At 35.2% G+C, this 21109-nt stretch overlaps 1 protein-coding gene across 3 annotated transcripts in view; it reads left to right on the top strand.

The window, feature by feature from the left end:
- The window catches only part of LOC106132000 (uncharacterized), a 110970-nt gene that overhangs the window by 21686 nt on the left and 68175 nt on the right, over positions 1 to 21109 (top strand). For all 3 annotated transcript variants that reach the window (XM_060951814.1, XM_013331296.2, XM_013331297.2), the window contains one exon: positions 6006 to 6036. The gene's annotated coding sequence lies outside the window, so the exon portion shown is untranslated. The remainder of the gene's footprint in view (positions 1 to 6005; positions 6037 to 21109) is intronic.

Below are 21109 nucleotides of genomic sequence, written 5' to 3'. Positions count from 1 at the left end.
ACGTCAAGAACCACCTCCTTCTCATACTTATATAAGTATTTTGTGATTAACCTAGATAAGGCCCAAATTGACCACATACATACATATAATCACGTTTATATCTAACGGGGTAGACAGAGACGAGTCTTGTAAAGACTGATAGTCCACGTTCAGCTGTTTTTCTGGCTAAAAGATAGAATTGAGATTCAAATAGCGACAGGTTGCTAGCCCACCGCCTAAAAGACGAATCCCAATTTTATTGGCATATCCCTTAGTCGCCTTTTACGAAATTCATGGGAAAAAATGGAGTGGTGTTTCTATTCTTTTTCTATTGGTGCCGGGGGTCACACGGCACTAATTGACCAGAACATTATCCAATAACTTTTTAATTTTGTAATTTCCACATTTATGTAGTTTCTTAAATTAAATGGTTTTCACTTGTATCTGACATTAACTAATTTGTTATTAAATAACATGTCACGCCAATACTTGCGAGATAAGAAAGAAGCGTATTAGTCTCACAATTATTATTTTTTATCTCACAATTATTAACACAAAATCGAAAATTAATTTCAACTCTACCATGGGTATACCATCTTAACTAGTCTGGAACAACTTTCGAAAAAAAGAATTTAAAACAATGATACGATGATGAATTGCATTAGAAATTTACAAAGGATTGAGTGTAATCTGGATCTTAGAACCGGATTTATTCTTATGCCTAAGTATTATAAGAGAAGGAGAGTGTGGAGGGAAAGGAAAAGAGTGGGGAGGGCTAGACGAACGTATCTTGATCAAATTAATGACGTCCTGGCAATGGGTCAGGTTAAGAGTACCCGAAACCGCCGAGCTTGCATGAAGAGAGTTATGAATGTGGACGAAGCGAAGGAAGTATGCAGAGATCGTGGCAAGTGGAAAGATGTAGTCTCTGCCTACGAATCCAGGAAAAAGGCGTGATTTTATGTTTGTATGTATGTATACGAGTAAGTATTGTAAATTGGAACGTTGGAAGGGGAAGGCCCAGACGAACGTACCTTGACCAAATTGGGGATGTTCTGGGAAAAGGTCAGGTCAAGAGTTCCCAAAATATTGAAAATCTTTAACGGTGTAATTCACTTGTCATCAGGTAAGCCCATCACTTAAAAGAAGAATTTTATTAATGATTGCTTTTTGGCCAACGCCTTCGGGTCTTTTCGATACAGCTCGCTCTATCAAGCCCGTAAGGGATATGAACGTGATATACCTACCTTTGTTATTGAGGAAGCCAATAAAGTCATGAGGAATGCATAACAAAGAGCGGTGTCTTATTAATTTCAAGACTAGTTCGCCCACGCGACTCCGTTTATGGTCCTTACGCTTTGACCAGGGTCAGAATTGTGGTTTGTATGGAATTGTTTACGAGATATGAACATCTTAAAAAACGCGGCCTCTGTACTTGAAGCTAGATTCTCTAGTCAATCTATCTTGAATCTATACTAATATTATAAAGCTGAAGAGTTTGTTTGTTTGTTTATTTGAACGCGCTAATCTCAAAAACTACTGGTTCGAATTGAAAAATTATTTTTGGGTTGAATAGCCCATTTATCGATGAGAGCTTTAGAAAATTATTCATCCTTGATTATTGAAGCCCAAAATAACTATTCCATGCGGACAAAGTCGCGGGCACAGCTAGTACCTATATAATATGTTGTGATGTTTTAGGGAAAATTGTCGCATGTAAAAGTGACCAGAGATAATTTATAAAATCCATAGAATAACAACAAGCTAGCAACCTCTCACTATTTGAATCTCAATTCTATCATTATGCCAAATAGCTGAACGTGGCCATTCAGTCTTTTCAAGACTGTTGGCTCTGTCTACCCCGCAAGGGATATAGACGTGACGTGATATGTATGTATGTATGTAATAACTTAAACCTCCATTAGGACTAGGTTCACAATTTTTAAGAGACCGTGGGTATAGCTATAGACATGAGATCCAGCGAGTAATCCGCCGGAGGATAGCGAGCTATTTCACTTGGTGAGGGCTGTAGTAGTCCAAAGTAGAATAATACTACATACATAAATATAATCACGTCTACATCCCTTGCGGGGTAGACAGAGCCAACTGTCTTGAAAAGACTGATAGGCCACGTTGAGCTGCTTGGCTTAATGATAGAATTGAGATTCATATTGTGACAGGTTGCTAGTCCAACGCTTGAAAGTAGAATCCCAAGATTAGTCGCTTCCTTAGTCCTCCTTCATCCCTTAGTCGCCTTTTACGTCATCCACGGGAATAATATTGAGCAGTCCTATTATACTTTCTATTGTGGCCGGCACCACACGGCACACGGAAATTCCTAAGATAAAACCGGGATTTTCCATTTTACGGGAGCGAACCGCGGGCGAACATTAGTTAAAGTACAAAATGTATGTACGTATGTTTGTTTATATTTACGCAGCAAAAACTAAACGGGCCTATTATATTTCAAACTCTTACTAGATAACAAAATCATGTGAAAGTGAGTCTGTTTGGCTGTTCCACTTTCTCGCTGGAACCGTTTAAGCGGCATGATAGTGGCCCATTGCCAATAGGTCAAACGGTAGTCAGTCAGAAAATTTGAATAATTAATTCAATTAAAATTCTTTCGCAGCCGTGTGGTTTCTGGCATTTTAATATGTAACAACTCCATATCTTGTGATTCGTTTCTTTTATAACTATGTATTATTTTTCTTGTTACTTTGTAAATTTCTATGCAATAAAGATATTACAAACGAACAAATAAACAAATCTTTCCCATTAGTATCGTAAAAGACGACTAAGGGCTAGGCTTAGACTTGGGATTTCCCTTGTTTTTGGATTATTTGGATTGTGGAAATTCCATCTTAAAGCCATACAGCCCTTCAGTCTATTAAGGATGGAATTGAGATTCAAATAGTGACAGGTTGCTAGCACATCGCCTTCAAGAAGAAACCCTAATTTATTAGCCTATCCCTTGATAGACTTTTACAATCTGGACGGATAGATTTCAAACATCATGATTTTTCTTAGTAGAAGTTTGCGTTAGATGAATGTTAGCCTATACTCTTAGTCGCCTTGTACGACGTCCACGGGGAAGACATGAAATGGTCCTATTGTAGTGTGCCAGGAACCACACGGCACCGATCTAGAATACCAATAACAATAAAGAAAGAAAGTGAATCCTATATAGAATCATTAACCTCTTTGATATGCGTGGGCGCTGATAGAAAGTTAAGCTATTAATTAATTATTGCCAGGTATAAGATTTTTTCTTTTTCATTTATATATATATAACTTTTTCATGTATATCGTGAGAGGTGACTAAAGTAAAGCCAATAAATTTACGACCTGTCACTATAAATCTAATATCTGTCCGTCACAGCTGAACGTGGCCTTAGTCGTTACGAGACTGTCGGCTCTGTCTGCCCCGTGAGGGATAAAGACGTTGTATTATACGTACTTATGTATGTCACAACTAACTGAGAATGTCGTTTGTTGAAAGGGTACAAAAATTACAGCATGACTGATAAATAATCTGTATATATATATATATATATATATATATATATATATATATATATGATTGTACTTACAATATACATATATATAGGTATATATCTATATATATGTATATATAATTATACAACTTATGTATTTGCAGTAATGACCAGGTGGGTTAAAACACACACTAAATCTGTCGGACAATAAATCGTAGATATAGAAATTATAGATATGACAAGCAACTGCAAGGTCCTTTAATAAGCGTCGGCGGTCGAAGAGTTAAGATGCCTGACTAAAAAGAGAGTGACGTACATATTAAAATCACAACTTGGCCATGTACCAATGACACCTTTCTGAATTTCGTATACTCGTACATAAATACATATAATCACGTCTATATCCTTTGCGGGGTAGACAGAGCTAACAGTGTTGATAAGACTGATAGGCCACGTTCAGCTGTTTGGCTAAATTATAGAATTGAGATTCAAATAGTGACAGTAAAGGAAGAATCACAAGTTTATAAGCCTATGCCTTAGTCACTGTTTGAATCTCAATTCTATCAGCTAAACGTGACCCCTATCAGTCTTAAAAAGACTGTTGTCTCTGTGTACCCCACAGGGGATATAGACGTAATTATATGTATGACTAACTTATTTAACTAAGTTTTGAATTCCTTCCAGCTCGAAACAGTTGACTCTGTCTAATCCGTAAGGGTTAAAGAAAGAACTTCATCTAACGAGATTTATATGTATATATATGTACATGATGTCATTAAAATCGGTTTAGCAGTTTTAAGTATTTATATGTACCGTACGTGATGTCATCAAAACGGTTTAGCCGTGAAAGAGATACAGACACACTTTCGCATTTATAATACGGGAACCATCGATTTCTCAAGAACTTCACTGATGGCATACATAATTATAATTACCTAATCACGTAGAAAACTATGTCACATCCAGTAATTACGATCTTTGTCTGATAATTACACCGATGTTGGTCAAGCGCAGAGCTCGGCAACAGCTCTCTTTGCTCTGTGGTGACCACGTGGTGAGAAACAGGGTCACGCTTTGCTTTCTGTTACTAATATCAACACCTGCAATGATTTTAGTCGAGGATATAGTTTGATTGATTCATACTCGTGAATATACTATATGAATAATATAGGAATTGTTTATTATTTACATAGTATGTATATTATTATTGTGGTTCACGGCACGAATAGAAAAATAGAATGGGACCACTCTTATCCCTTTCCCATGGATGTTGTAAAAGTCGATTAAATGATAGGTTTTTGAACTTGGGCTTCTTCTGTCACTATTTGAATCTCAATTCTATCATTAAGCCAAACAGCCGAGCTTAGCCTATCAGTGTTTTCTAGATTGTTGGCTCTGTCTACCCCGCGAGGGATATAGGCGTGATTATGTGTAATGTTCCCGCCACTTAAGAATAAGTCAACTCCACATCATATACCCAATGTATTTCGTAAAAGTTTCCTAAGGAAAAGGCTAAAAAACTTGATATTATTCTTGTAAGCGATGGGTTGGCAACCTGTCACTATTTGAATCTCAATTTCAACATTTATCCATCCAAACAACTGAACTTAGCCTTTCAGTCTGTTCAAGAATATTGACTCTGTCTACCCCGCATGAAATATAGACGTGATTACATATATCAGTGGAATTACAAAATATAAATGCGAGACTAACATAAACACCCACTTTCGGTAATTTTTTTTTTCCAAATACATATAACAATTATACAAACACACACACCGTTTTTCTCAATTATATTGACGTAATCTCTTACATGGTATAAAAATTAAGTTATTAAAATTATGCAACAATTTAATATCTCCGCTATTGTTGTAATATTTCACCGATGACCTTTTTCCGAGTTACGTATGTTAGTTTTATTGCTAACCCACCTTTGTGCCGGCACTTTAGAATAGAACCACTCGATATCTTTCCCATGGATGTCGTAAAAGGCGACTAAGGGATATGGACTTATAAACTTGGTGTGTCCCCGGGCCATCCGGAACAATAAAATAAAACTTTATATACTGCACTGCGTTTATTTGTGACCGAGAATATAATTTAACAATTTTAATAAGTGGAAAGACATGCTCTCACGTGGAAGAGGTAAAAAGGAAGGAAGAGTTGTTTTCTTAATGTTGCCAGCTTGTGTTCCGGCGCATAAACAAATACAAGAGTAATTTTATTATTTATGGATACATCACAAAACTTATATATTTACAAGAGTTCTTGTGCCAATAGGCTAGCAACCTGTCACTATTTGAAATTCATCTTAAAGCCATACAGCTGAACGTGGCCTTTCAGTCTTTTCAAGAATGTTGGCTCTGTCTACCCCGCAAGGGAAATAGACGGTTTCGGGTACTTTTGACCTGACCCTTAAAAAATAGGTGTTCCATATTCTTTTCTTGGCAATAATTTTCAAATACAAACATGAGTTACAATTTATTTTATATGTATGTATGGATGTTTAATAAATTCTTCTGTTTCCAGATCTGCTGATTTCTACGCTGGCAAAGAAAAGGTTTGTCCATACAAAATTTATAAGTTTACCTCTTCGTCCATCTCATAATATTGAATTTACTGTAATTCATTGTGGTGCAATAAAGAGTTATTGTATAATATTATTAGAAGGCGACTAAGGGAATAGACATAAGAACAAGACTCCGCTATAAAGCTGAACGTGAACTCTCTGTCCTTTCGAGACTGTAGGTTCTATCTACCTCGTAACGAATAAAGACGTGGTTAATATGTACGATCGAAGTGATGAAATTATTGCATAGTACATGTGTGAAGCCGGGGCGTGTCATAGTGTTGCGAGTCAATCAGACGTCGGCAAAAATTGCTTTTTCAAATTTGCTTACAATGGAGATCAGTGTAGAAATATTAATTTATTCATAGTACTGTCGGCTGCGTAAAGCTTAGTCAACTTTTTCTTATCTGCGATTTTTAACTGACTTCAAAAAAGGAAGAGGTTATCAATGCGACCGTATTTTTTTTTATTTATGTTACGACATATTTGGACTAGACATTTTGGGATCTAATATCTTATTTTGGGAATTAATATAGGATAGTTACTTGAATAGATATTATATTAAAACATACCTATATTTTTAAAACAACATCTTGTTGAAATTTATGTGAAGAATCGCTTCATTTCCCACACTTTGTCATCCTATTAAGTCCATACATTAAATAGTATCAACCTCTTTTTCACATGTTATAAAAAGTTACATGTTTTGTTTTTTATTAAGGAACTTGAGTGAAAAAATTTGAAAATCAAAACTAACTACGCAATAGTTCATCTAAGAGATAATTTTAGGTCGCTTTTATTTTTCAATATATATATAATTTAAAATGTGTGTGCCATATTATTTGTTGTGAAGCTCTCATATAGTAGTAGTTCGCGAATTGAACAATCTTTACGTACCCAAAACAATTTTTTCTAAGAACGAACATTTTAACCGATTCAAAAATATAATTATTATATTTATTAAAACAGTTTTCGGTGTGACTGTACCGCGTTCGATGTATGAAGGCGTCGGTGATGTTAGATTTGACGCTCCGTGCAGCCATTATCATATGTTACGGTCATAATTACGATTATGCAAGCTACAACGAAATTAATAAGAAAGGCCTTTTAAAGGCCCTTATTCATTTTTTTTTAAATAATGACTTATTAAATATATTACATACATACTTATACTCGTATGCCACGTTCAGCTATTTGGCTTAATGATAGAATTGAGTGTGGTTCCCGACATTGCCGTGTGGTTTCCGGCACCAATAAAAAAAAAGAATAGGACCACTCCATCTTGTTTCCATGGATGTTGTAAAAGGCGACTAAGGGATAAGCTTATAAACATGGGATTCTTCTTTTAGGCGATGGGCTAGCAACCTATCACTATTTGAATCTCAATTCCATCATAAAGCCAAACAGCTGAACGTGGCCCATCAGTCTTTTCAAGACTGTTGGCTCTGTCTACCCCGTAAGGGATAAAGACGTGATCATATGTATATGTATGTAATAACCTTAACCTTCGTATTTCCAATAACACGCGAACGGAGTTGCCGGCGTCAACTAGTTTATAATATTAGTATTAAGAAAGGAAGTATTTACAAGTGTTAAGGATAACATTTTAACGCAAGATTAGACAACTCAGCGAAAGCGCGATTTCGCAACATGACGGCGACGTAACATTCAGTCTTTAGAATGACAATCGTCAAAATACCATTGTCTTTATTCAAAGAAAGGGCGTGAAAATTGGTGCGCCGACGAAAGTTGACATTTCGACAAATGCTAATACTAGTCTATATTGTGATAGTAAAAGTGTATTGTAATGTTGTTGAATAGGCATGATGACGATTTTTTTTTTGGTTTGTAGTTAATTTAGTTTCGGAACAACTAAAACATTGGTCAAATAATGGCATCAATTAACAATAATCTACCTGAGATATACGTAGTAACAAAACACATTATTTGGACTCGTCCAAAACGCTGCTGAAGTGTGACGTCACATCTGAGTATCTTGTTCGCATCATGAACTTTATTTGTATGGCAGCTACCTTAATTATTGCGTTTATGGATATGATATCTTAATAAAAGATATTCCATATTTTTGTTTATTTACTCCTGGCATAGTTATTTTAAAATAATTTTGAATTTTTAAATGGACTTTCCCATCGTAATTTGAATGAACATAAAACACATAGGGCGTCAAAATTAAAACTAAAAATTTACGTAACGTATTTGATTACCTGTATTATATCATGTTATTAACTAATTAATATTGTTTTAAGACCTTGTCATCATCCCTATTGACATTTTTTTGTTACTCTCGTTATAGAGGTACAGATTATTTTAATTGAGGTTACAATATTAATGAGTTTCTACATAGTGAGAAGAAATATGTTTTGCCTGAAGAATGTTTCAGACTCATTTACTTGTAACTTAAGTGATTAAAAGTAATCCGGTATTTTATACATACATAAAATCACGTTTATATCCCTTGCGGGGTGGACATAAAAAACAACATCGTCGGATCCACTATGTATATTAAAATAACTACATTCACATTGAAGTAATAATTGCTACACTTGCACAAAACTAATGATGAAATGTTCACTAGTTACTACAAAAATTTGATAATTAATTCATGACAAACTTAGATGGTTATCTGCGGTATGCTCTTGTAGTACTGTCAAGTTTGACATGTTATGTCAAGGTGATAAAGTCTAGAAGACAGATAGAATGTTGAAGTTACGAATGACGAGGCATTGAATGTTTGAAGTCGAGTTATACCATAGACATTTTTAAATTAAAATAAGTTCTTACAGATAAACGCGGGTTAAAACCTTTCATTAACGATAACTACGTTATATTATGATATCAGATCTTTCTCCTTTGCATCTTAAAAACTAAAAATTTATTTGATCGATTTAAATTAAGAAGAATTGTTTTTTTCTTAAAATTCCAACAGGGCCGACGAAAATCTGAAGTTAGTATTTTTATTGAGAAAGAATCTATATTTATGATGTAAATTTTTTTAAATTCAGAAATATAGTTGTTAAAAAGGTTCTTCTGAAATAACCTAATGAATTGTTCAATGAAACTTGATGTTTCAAGTATTTTGCTCCACAAGATTATTGCAAACATTTATCTGATATGATTAGAATCTGTCATGACAGTGCAGGTTTGAATCTGAAGGGCCCACCGGAATAGTGTTTAGACAAGTTGGAATACTTTACAAATACTGTAAATGTTATTGCATAAAAAGCGTTGGTGGTCGAATTGGTAAGGTACATATACATATAGTCACGTCTTTATCCCTAGCGGGGTACACAGAGCCAACAGTCTACCTTGTACCGTTATTAATATTCTGCAAATAAAACGTTAATTGTATGGGTACCCCGTTAATATTTAAATTTTTTTAATTTTTTTTAGTATTTTTTGTTATAGCAGCATCCTCACCACTCTGGAGAGGAGTCTGGGGTGTGCCTTTGACCATGGATCCTGGATTGGGCGAGTCGGATTTTAACACGAAAACGACTCCCATCTGACCTCCGCAACCTTTGCAGGGGAACCTAACCCGTATTGGATCGATCATGGTTACATATTTGCAGTTGCCGTTGCCTGAATGTGCAAGTTCCCCACGATGTTTTCTCTCACTGTAAATATCAATGCTTTTCGATATATTATGTAAAATACACACGGAAGTGATATAAGCTTAGTAAAATGGCGTCAATTTAGATTGTACGGTTGACAAAACGAATGTAATTAACATTTAATGTTTATTAAATGTGGTTTCCTATCTATTCCTAATTAGATTCTCACGGTTCTAACCGTTTTTAAGATTATATATTAAGCAATTCTTCCTAATAGCGGATCCAAAATTAATGCTCAGTATTAATTTCAATGTCTACTAGAGAATCATGTATATTATTAATGCTTTCTAAACATTGAAATAAGGATTTTTTTTATTATACAGATTAAAACCTTTCAGACATAAAAGCATTTAATAAATAAAAATGCTGGTAAATAATTGTGATTCTACAATCTATTCAGAAGTTTTCTTCTATCAACATATTATTCTTATTCCCAACATTCCCACGGGAGCGTACCGCTTACAAGTATTATACCAACCTTAAAAGGCGATGTGCAATAAACTTCACCCACTTAATTTGGCATGAAACAATGTCGATATTAAAGTATAAAATTATACTGTTTAAAACTGACCGCGATAAGATCAAGATGATGTGCAAAAAAAAAATAAAATAAAATTAAAACTAGATTTTTATGCTGACCATACAAGGTGAGACCGGGATGTTAGGGCGTCCGATCGTTTGCAACTAAAGCTATTGACTTCATTGCTTGCCCAAGAAGCGGTTCGCGTGGCTTTAAAATGATATATCGTAATTTTATTTCTCATTACTAGATCGATTTTGTTAAAAAAAAAAACAAATTTTATTTGAAGTTTCCTGAGGATTTTATATACCTGTTTCGTTTTGTTCTTTCAAATTACTTTTTCTGTTGATCAAATTTTTTTTTGTTTTGTATGGAAAATTTGAAGGTTGTAGTGAGCTTAGTTTTACTGCCGATGTAGAATGCTTTCATACCCTACATAAAACATACATAAATCGTTATTACCGAGATATATAAATAAATATATATAATTTAATTGTCTTTTACTTGGGACTCTTCTTTTAGGCGATGGGCTTGCCACCTGTCGTTGTCTGAATCTGAATTCCATCATAAGCCATACCTGTAGCTGAACGTGGCCCTTCAGTCTTTTCGAGACTGTTGGCTCTGTCTAGCCCGAGAAATGATTATTAAAGGCAAGCATTGTTTGCGGCTTTCTTCATTTATTGCAACTATTTTGCGTTTCTGTGACATAGTTTTATAATAATTTTTAAGAGGGATCTTCATTAATCTTTGTATTTAAAATATACATTGTTTTTTTCTTTTTTTCCACGAAACATATTTCAACAAACTTTCCGATAGTCGCTAGTGTGTACACAGCCTAAGCATTCGATTAAACCGTAATAGCGATCGGGCAGCCTTACTCAGATTCCAGATAATAATTATGCGATGACTTTTTGTCTCGATTACTCTAACCTGAACCGAGTTTGAACTTTTTTTTTTTTTAATTTCGCTCATATAATAAACTAGATAATATGAAAACCTTTATGACTATTTTAATATTGAAGATGTAATACTTACTTAGTGAAAAATATTAGCAAAATTTTCTATACCGACCCCTGTGATCCTGGATCGGGGAAGTCAGGTTCACACAAACACAAAATCCTGTGCGGGGTAGGCAGAGCCAACAGTCTTGAAAAGACTGAATGGCCACGTTCAGCTATTTGGCTCAATGATAGAATTGAGATTCAAATAGTGACAGGTTGCTAGCCCATCGCCTAAAAAAGAATCCCAAGTGTGTAAGCCTATTCCTTAGTCACCTTTTACGACATCCATGGGAAAGAGATGGAGTGGTCCTATTCTTTTTTGTATTGGTGCCGGGAACTACACGGCACGAACATATACTTAGATTACTAAAACCCTTACCATCAGTTAATAAGACTTCCTACTATTACATTGTACGGGCTGTTATTTCAAGCGTTCAGCTACCGTATTGATGATGGCATGATTCCCTTGTATTTACCTCTCACACGATTAGCCTACGTCTTAAATGGATTGCAGATGTTGATCGCTTTGCCGTGCGGTTACTGACGCTTTAAAATTAAACCTTCTTCATCTTTTTCTCATTGCTGCGTAGAAAGAGACTGAGGTATAGAAATAATCATCTTGTGAAAGATTTTACCATGATTCAGTATAGTTTAACTGATACAAAATGTAAACATACATACATTCATAAAATCACGCCTCTTTCCCGGAGGGGTAGGCAGAGACTACCTCTTTCCACTTGCCACGATCTCTGCATACTTCCTTTGCTTCATCCACATTCATAACTCTCTTCATACAAGCTCGGCGGTTTCGGGTACTTTTGACCTGATTAACTGATACAAAATATATTTGCAAAAATTTTGTCTTATCTCATTGCTAGACAAAAAAATTTAATTTACAAAAAGGATGGTTCTCAATTACTAACAGATAATCTAACATTCTTATTTCTAATAGGTTGTTTTTTGTTCCATAACAATTTTTTTGGTCGATATGATTCAACGATCTCTGTAAACCAGATTCGAACATCTGTTATGACCAAATTTTTTCTACACTGTCATTTACAAAAACAAATCTATTTAATCTATTATACAATATAAAGATTCTTTTACATTGTTTTGTTATATTCCTTACTAGAGGCCGCTCGCGACTTCGTCCGCGTGGAATCAATCCCGCGGGAACTCCGTTATTAAAAGTGGCCTATATGTTATTCTGGGTCTTCAGCTACCTACATACCAAATTTCATCGTAATCGGTTCAGTAGTTTATGCGTGAAAGAGTAACAAACATCCATACTGACATCCTGATATACTCACAAACTTTCGCATTCATACTTAAATAACTTAATCTTATAAATCAATTAAGGATTACAATACAATTAAACAGTAGTACAGTACAAAGGCGGAATTATCCCTAAGTGGGATCTCTTCCAGCCAACCTGACAATAAAAGGATCACATACTAAATTCAGCTATTTGGCTTATTTTAGGAATGAGATTCAAATAGTGACATTTGGTTAATCCATCGCCTCAAAGAAGAAACCCAAATTTATAAACCCCTTATCCCATAGTCGCCTTTATCGACACCCATGGGAACGAGATTGAGTGATCCTTTTCTTATTATTGCCGGGAACCACACGGCACGGCACGTTAAATAAACTTTATTCTCTTCTATCAAACATTATAGTATGCAAGCTGCTTTACCGCACCGGCCTAGTGTCATCGACCGCCAACCAACGTGATCAGAATTCGATTCCCGCCGTTAATTTTTATGACAGCCCATATGTATTGTAACCTGTCGGTCTAGTTGGTTTTTGCATGAGAATTCAACTAATATTTATCTTAGCACTCAATTAATTACTGTGTCCAGTCCACAACATCTCTTTCCAATGGATGTCGTAAAGGGCGACTAAGGTAAGTATAGGCGTACAAACTTGGGTTTCTTGCTGAATGCCAAATCAATCATTAAGCTTATAGCTAAACGTGGCCTTACAGTCTTATCAAGACTATTTGCTCTGTCTCTCCAGCAGAAGATGAAAACGTGAATTTTATGTTGTACTAGAGGCCGCCCGCGACTTCGTCCGCATGGAAACCCTATCAATCCCGCGGGAACTCCGGGATAAAAAACCTATATGTTATTCTGGGTCTTCAGCTACCTACATACCAAATTTCATCGTAATCGATTCAGTAGTTTTTGCGTGCAAGAGTAACAAACATCCATACTGACATACTCACAAACTTTCACATTTATAAAAATAAGTAGAATGTATATTACGAGTAGGTATAACAATACATATATTGAGCTTTAAAGTTACAACATAATTTTATATCCCAAAATTGTTTACCATTGGTAAGATTTAAGAGATATATACTCAGATACAGACAGACAGACATTCCAAACAGCTGTCCAACAGTGTGCAGTTGATTCAGAGCTAAAATATCTAATTTTGCAAGATAAATGCAATCCAATCTTAATTTACTACTAGTTGTCGAATGATACTCCTTTTGTTCCGAATAAGGAGACAACATTATTTGTTACTAGCCACCCGCCCCGGCGTCGCACCGGTATCTATACTAATATTATAAAGTTAAAGAGTTTGTTTGTTTGTTTGAACGCGCTAATCTCAGGAACTTCTGGTTCGAATTGAATAATTCTTTTTGCGTTGAATAGACCATTTATCGAGGAAGGCTTTAAGCTATTTAACATCACGCTGCAACTATTAGGAGCGAAGAAATAATGGGAAATGTAAAAAAAAACGGGGGAAATTATTTATCTTTGAGGGCTTCAATGAAGCCCAAAATAAAGCTATTCCACGCGGACGAAGTCGCGGACCCAGCTAGTCATTTATATATAGAAACATTCCTCAGAAAACCATCTTGCCAATATAACAAACGAGAACAAAATCCGTCCATAACTTTCCGAGATTAGCTTATACAAACAGATAGAGAAAATAGGGATGACTTTTTAAAATTTAGTTATTATGTAATTTAGATATACCTAACAGCATATTACAACTTATTTAATTGTTGGAAATATAAACATCAATCACCTTATTTAATTTATAAATCAATGCTAAATATTATTTATAAACACTTCAAACTACTAAAAATAAATAACAATTAAATCAAATTAAAACTAAAATCAATTATATGTATAATTGTCATATAAACACGCCTTTATCCCTTACGGAGTGGACAAAAAAAACATTTCAGAAATAACTGAAAGGCTACGTTCAGCTATATGGCTTAATGATGGAATTGAGATTCAAATTGTAACAGGTCGCTAGCCCATCGCCTAAAAGAAGAATCCTAATGTTATTTAGCCTATAATTTATTACAATTATTAAGTTGAACTCTGAAAAATCTCGTTAATTCAACACGAAACGTATTTTTAACATACATACATAAAATCACGCCTTTTCCTGGATGGGAAGGCGGAGACTACATCTTTCCACTTCTCTGCATACTTCCTTCGCTTCATCCACATTCATAACTCTCTTCACGCAAGCTCGTCGGTTTCGGGTGCTCTTGTCCTGACGTTCTGCCAGGACGTCCTTAATTTGATTAAGGTTCGTACGTATTTTATCGATAAAAAAAAGTCTCGATCATAACAAAATGACGTAACGTATCGAATCGGTTTATCTACTTTGATCAGATATAGCAAAAAGTCATACTCGTACATGTAACGCAACCTTGGCAGAGTTTATGTAAGGAAATACTTATAAAATTATTAAATCTTAAAAAATTAAATAGAATAGGACCATTCCTATTCCCATGGATGTCGTAAAAGGCGACAAGGGGATAGGCTTATAAACTTGGGATTCTTCTTTTAGGCGATGGGCTAGCCACCTGTCACTATTTGAATCTCAATTCTATCTGAACGTGTTGGTGTGGTGCTAATTTTAGTCGCTCTTTTGTTAGGACGACGTTAAATTTAAATTCGTCGCTTTTTCTATATGACTATTAAAATCTATAGCACCTCTGTTTTAGCGTCGATGGTAAAAATCTATATTTACGTGCTAAACCTTCCATCCATTAGTAACAATCTTTACGAACCAAATTATGCTAATTCGCGAGTAGTTAAAGCACCAGTAATTGTCTAATTTAGGATATTACTAAATTCTGCCGTTTTACTTGGCAACCGTCCTAATAGCACAACCACGTCACGTCTATATCCCTTGCCGGGGGTAGACAGAGCCAACAGTCTTGAAAAAACTGAAACCTTGAGCTGTATGGCTTAGTGATGGAATTTAAATACAAATAGTGACAGGTTGCTAGCCCATCGCCTACAAGAAGTATCCCAAGTTCATTAGTCATTCCCTTAGTTGCCTTTTACGACGTTCAGTGGTAAGAGATAGAGTGGTCATATTTTATGAAAGTGCCGGAAACCACACGGAACGTTGGTATTATGTTTTATTCAATACTGATGAGTATTTCTGCCTTGCCTTGTCATGAACAGAAAAATGAAAAAAAATTTTTGTAAGAGATCCAACTCTCCGCCTCCAATCCAAATCCTTCTTTTTTCGAAGTCGGTTAAATTTATAAAACCTTGTCTTAAGTGTAACGAACGCTTTCCTAAAAGCCGCATCAAAAACAATTCAGCGTAACGCGAGAAAATCGCGGAAAAACAAACATACAGCTAAAACTGAGAATCGTGTCTTTTGAAGGCGATTAAAGAGCTTCCATCTTGTATTGCATACATACATACATACATATGGTCACGTCTATATCCCTTGCGGGGTAGACAGAGCCAATAGTCTTGAAAAGACTGAATGGCCACGTTCAGCTATTTGGCTTAATGATAGAATTGAGATTCAAATAGTGACAGGTTGCTAGCCCATCGCCTAAAAAGAGAATCCCAAGTTTATAAGCCTATCCCTTAGTCGCCTTTTACGACATCCATGGGAAAGATATGGAGTGGTCCTATTCTTTTTTCATTGGTGCCGGGAACCACACGGCACTGCCGGGAACCACACGGCACTGCCGGGAACCACACGGCATCTTGTATTGCAAATATAAAAAATAAATGATTTTGACTTTCTGACCCCAGACTAGCCTGTAACTTATCATTAAGATCATAATTACAGTACACAAGGAAGCTTCGTGATCGTTTTGTGGTCAAGGCGTAAGCTTTGAGGGACATTTTGGAATTAGTATGACAATTGATTACTTACTGGCGCACGCGCAAGGTATGAGAGGTAGCGTTTAAGAATTTGTTATTTTTTACCTACTTACAGTTACAGTAAATTATAAACGCATTTTTTCTTTCTAAATTCGTTATTTAAACTATTAAAAATTAAACTAACTAAAACAAATAGTTATTTTTTTATAATAAGTTACATATAATCACGTCTACATCCCTTGCGGAGAAGGCAGAACCAACAGACTTGTAGAATATAGGCTATGCTCAGTTGTTAGGCTTAATGATAGAATTGAGATTCAAATAGTGACAGATTGCCTGCCCAACACCTAAAAGAGGAATCCTAAGTTTATAAATAGTCAACAAAAATTTGTATAATAAAAAGGTCTATTGAAACTATTGAAAAAGATTTCTTTGGAAATAAGCAGCACTTATACATATATACAGCTGTTTTTAGTGTATATATATACATATGTATATGAAAAATTCTTGTGTGTTATATTCACATATATGTAAAACTAGAGGCCGCCCGCGACTTCCTCCGCATGGATACCCTATCAAACCCGTGGGAATTCTGGTATAAAAAGAAGCTAGTTCATAGCAAATTTCATCGTAATCGGTTCAGTAGTTTTTGCGTAAAAGAGTAACAAACATGCATACTGACATTCTGACATACTCACAAACTTTTTCTTATATGTTTCTATGATTTTAATTAAAAAAAAACATATCGCTATCAATTCATAACTTGTACCACAAAAATCTATCCGCTTTCGCAATCGGTGACTAAGGCGAATTCCTAGTGCATTGAAATATGTACTATTCTATTATGATTTTAAAGATAATTATCTACTTAATTGTTTGGGGTAGCTGACCAGTGGAATTATTTACGAACTTTGAAGGTTAATTTAGTCTCTCTCTTTCTAGCTCTGAGGTTGCCTAGATTGGTAAAAAGAGAGAGAATATAAAACACATTGCCTTTCAACATACCTAGGTACAATTATGTCTTTATCCCTTATGGGGTAGACAGAGCCAACAGTCTCACAAAGACTGAAAGGGCAGCACAGAAAAAATCTTTAAACCATCTACTAAATAACACTAAAATTTTATGTTATATCAAATTCAATTTAAAGTTTTTTATTCTTCATTATTATGGAACATTTTAACATCACTTAATAATTGTCGTATAGTTTCACAACATTGGTTCAATTAAATTATTAAAAACTAAGTTTATTGACGCTTCCAAAGCGTTCAGAAGAAGCGGCGTAACAAACTACACTGCAACATTTACACCGGACGTCAATTTACAAATATAGATCTCTTAAATCTAAATCGCAGACTCCAAATAAACTTAACTTAGCATCATAATTTAAATAAAGACTTGGATACATACATACATAAAATCACGCCTCTTTCCCGGAGGGTTGGTCAGAGACTACCTCTCTCCACTTGCCACGATCCCTGCATACTTCCTTCGGTTCATCCACATTCATAACTCTCTTCATGCAAGCTCGGCGGTTTCGGGTACTTTTGACCTGACCCTTTACCGGGACGTAAGATAAGTTATAAGCATGTGAAATTACAATTTTCTACTCTAGCTTTGTAATACCTATAATAATTGTACCGCATTTATCCACATCCACACAAATAATAAAGAGGAAAGATTTGTATTTTTGTATGTTTGTGTGGAATAAACTCAAAAACTACTGGTCCGATTTTGATAAAATTTGGCACAGATATAGAATAGACCTTCAAAAGTGTCATAGGCATAAATTTGTTTTGAAATAAATTTATTTCAAAATATAAAACACAAAAATATGTCCACCCGTGCGAAGCCGGGGCGGGCCGCTAGTAGCAAATAAAGTATTTGTTATAAATGCGGTACAATTATTATTATATTCAAGACTGCTAGTTTCCTCATTCGATTTCCCGTTTTAAAAAAAACAATGCACTCATGTAAGCCGTCCTCAGTTAGACAGTGCGAGAAGCTAATGGTGAAATTGTGCAATAATTACATACACTTAAACGCTTTCTACGGCGCCCGCGCCGTGTCACTTGTCATTAGTAGAAAATATGACACGTTAGAGAGTTAATTGTTTTGCGCCGTCAATGATTCTCGTTTGTGGGACTTGGTTAACTGATAATATGTGATTTTAAAATGGTATGTTGATTATTAGATATCGTAAAGGACATACATACATATGGTCACGTCTATATCCCTTGCGGGGTAAACAGAGCCGACAGTCTCGTAAATACCAATAGGCCACGTTAAACTGTTTGGCTTAATGATTAGAATTGAGATTCAAATAGTGACAGGTCGCAAGACTATATCCTAAAAGAAGAATCCCAAGTTTATAAGCCTATCCCTTAGTCGCCTTTTACGACATCCATGGGAAAGAGATGGAGTGGTCCTATTCTTTTTTGTATTGGTGCCGGGAAAACCACACGGCGAATCATAACAAGTACATATTTCTTAAGAATGAACATTGCAGTTAGAAGGGAGTACATAATTTTTTAAACAAATATGTAAAATTTCAAGTGTCATTTTAAGGAGTTAAAACTCCGAGTTAAATCATCAAAAAATACCGTTAACTTTTGCTTAAGAAGTATTTAATACTTGTGTATTTTGTCCCTCTTAAGTAGGCTCTGTCGGGTCGTTAAACCTTAAGGTGTAAGAGAATTACCTTGGATTATATTTTTTACTTACAATTGAAAAGAGGGGTGTTATATACTTGATATATGTACGAGTAATCTGCCTCCATGACATTATTTTCTTAAACAACAATTTCACTATAATTAACAAGACATTCATTTAATTACGTCGTCGTATATCAATTATGATGTGTGCCGTGTAGTTCCCGTCACCATATAAAAAAAATATAAGATATAAAATAAATATAAGAAAAAATATAGACAAAGCGTGACCCCCACTCCAAAGCTCAAATAACGATGACAAGCGTCGCCGAATGTAAATCTAGTATTGTCAACGTAACAATGGGATAACTATGAGCGCAAAGGCGTTAAGTTTTGAAATTATCGCATTCGTACGTGTTTAAGGCGAAGCCGTAACAGTTACCAAAAAAAAGCAACAATCTAAAAAAAATTCTAAAACTATCTCTGCATACATACATACATAACTCGCGCCTTTTTCCCGGAGGGTAAGCAGAGACCACGTCTTTCCACTTGCCACGATCCCTGCATAATTTAACTAAATCTCATTTTTCCCCCCATTCCCTTAGGAATCACTTAATGTTGTAGCCTGTTTCGTTTTCTGGGGTCTTAACTATATTTCGTATAAGTTTAACTAATAATGGTTTGTTTGTTTGTAAAGGGTAAAGTAAAGTTTGTAAAGTCCTGGTAAAGGGTCAGTTCAAGAGTACCCGAAGGAAGTATGCAGAGATCGTGGCAAGGGGAAAGATGTAGTCTCTGCCTACCCCTCCGGGAAAGAGGCGTGATTTTATGTTTTTGTTTGTAACAACTGCTTCACTGCTGTAAAATGCCTACCCAGGTAAGATACGGTCAGCAAAATGATTCCCAGGTCAATTCGCAGATACCAACACAATAACATCAACGACGCAGATTTTATTTTCGCCATAACAAATTTATAATTAAATTATTTTACAAATAATAATTATTAAATACAAAAAATTATATGAAAATAATAATTTTATTATAGGTATAGCTACATATCTCGTATATTTGCAAATCCCGTTACTACGTATACTTTCCTTGGTTTTGCTTGCCAAAGTTACATCTATTTGGTACCTGACCAAATAAATGCTACCGTTGTTGTTAATACTCATTCAGTCAGTCAGTTAGGTAAGATAAAAGCATATCTGTTCATTGTATAACAATACATAAAGTGATTAAGTCGTTACATAAAGTAATATTTGAATGTGCCGTGTGGTTCCCGGCACCAGTACAAAAAAGAATAGGACCACTCCATCTCTTCCCCATGGGTGTCGTAAAATGCGACTAAGGGATAGGCTTACAAACTTGGTATTCCTTTTTAGGCGATGTGATAGCAACCTGTCACTATTTGAACCTCAATTCTATCATTAAGCCAAATAGCTGAGCGTGGCCTATCAGTCTTTTCAAGACTGTTGGCTATATCTACCCCGCAAGGGATATAGACGTGACCATATGTATGTATGTAATATTTGAATTAAACTACTGATGTAATACGAAACAAAGTACCAATGGAAATAATCTAACTCATAAAATCTTGAAATTACTCGTATATCAAAAGACGCTTACAATACAAATAACAGATATCACATTCCTTACAGAAGCAGGCATAATAGAGCAGATATCGGGATTTCTCTTCGAACCTCTAAAGTTACCCAATATAATGTTTCTCTAAACAATTTGTTATGCCCACCGTGTCGGACAATATTAAATGTGAATCTTATGTTTATCTCCAACTGGCTTATACCCGTGCGAATTTGACGCGACCAACAAAAGAAAACAGGTTTTTCATATTATACAGGGTGATTTTTAATTCAACTGCATAAATTTAACTGTTAAGTGTACTCATCTAAAGGATATTTAAAAACGTTGAAAGAAATATATCGGTTCATATTTCAAAAAGTACGAAAAAAAATAAAAGTATCAAAATCCACGATCCTAAATACGTCATATCAGGTAACCCGGCCGGCGGAAAAGCGACGCGTAAGATTCAGAGGTCAACGACACAGCTCAGAAGCATGGGTATAGTCTATGTTTAAAAGGATGCAGTTGTTTTAAATGTCACCCTGTATAAGCCTATTCCTTAGTCGCCTT

The sequence above is a fragment of the Amyelois transitella genome, chromosome 26 (assembly GCF_032362555.1).
Source record: "Amyelois transitella isolate CPQ chromosome 26, ilAmyTran1.1, whole genome shotgun sequence".
Taxonomy (NCBI): domain Eukaryota; kingdom Metazoa; phylum Arthropoda; class Insecta; order Lepidoptera; family Pyralidae; genus Amyelois; species Amyelois transitella.
The sequence above is the reverse complement of the archived record's forward strand: the minus strand, read 5'-3'. Positions and strand labels throughout refer to the sequence as shown.